Genomic DNA, 951 nt, shown 5'->3' with positions numbered 1-951 from the left:
TCAATAGCTTAAACATTGTTCATTCGTCTAAATGTATTGCACCATCGATATTTATTTAAATAGTGAACAGCTTTCCCAAAAATATGCCATATAAAAAAAATTATGCCTGTAAAGAACAATTTAATTCATCAGCAATCTAATGAAAATTTTCTAATACAGGAAATAGAAATGCAAGTTAAAGTGATTTACTGGATTTAAATCATTATGTACTATAATTGTTAAAACTATATCCCTCGCGGGTTTAGAATCACTGTGAAAGCACAGTGCAAACTCCGTGTAAGTTGTGTGATTTCACTGTGCTTACACTGTGCATTTGTCCCATTTGTACACAGTGTTTTCACAATGAATTCACAGTAAAATCACAATGTTCTCACAATGAATTCACAGTGTTTTCACAATGAATTCACAGTGTTTACACAATGAATTCACAGTGTTTTCACAATGAATTCACAGTGTTTACACAGTGAATTCACAGTGATTTCACAAGAAAATAGACAGTAACATCGCGATATTAACCCGGCAAATTCATCGTGAACTTATGGTGTATTCACGGTGGTTACACGCAATCTTCACAGTGAATACTCTTGAAACAGCATCAATATTGTTTTTATGGTGTACCTACCTGATTTTTGTATTCAAAAATTTATAAAATGTAATACCATAGATAATTTAAAAAAAAAAGTATTTATTACTTTTAAGTATCTTGTTACATTTATATGAAACACTGACAATTTTTATTTTAAAAAAATATAATTTATACTTATTTTATTACGACAATATTAATAATATTCTGTATATTTAAACAATAACAATAATTATAATATCAGTAATAATAATAATATTAGTAGAATCAGTTTAATCATTAACTATCACAGCACGACAGTTTGTACATTATTTTACTCATATCAGTTGTAACAATTGCGTTGTATTTCTAACTTTAAATTAAGTTAA

The sequence above is a fragment of the Cotesia typhae genome, unplaced genomic scaffold (genome assembly GCF_013202065.1).
Source record: "Cotesia typhae breed Kobodo isofemale line unplaced genomic scaffold, CoteBio_Ctyphae contig_56, whole genome shotgun sequence".
NCBI classification, from domain to species: domain Eukaryota; kingdom Metazoa; phylum Arthropoda; class Insecta; order Hymenoptera; family Braconidae; genus Cotesia; species Cotesia typhae.
Note: the sequence above shows the minus strand (reverse complement) of the source record.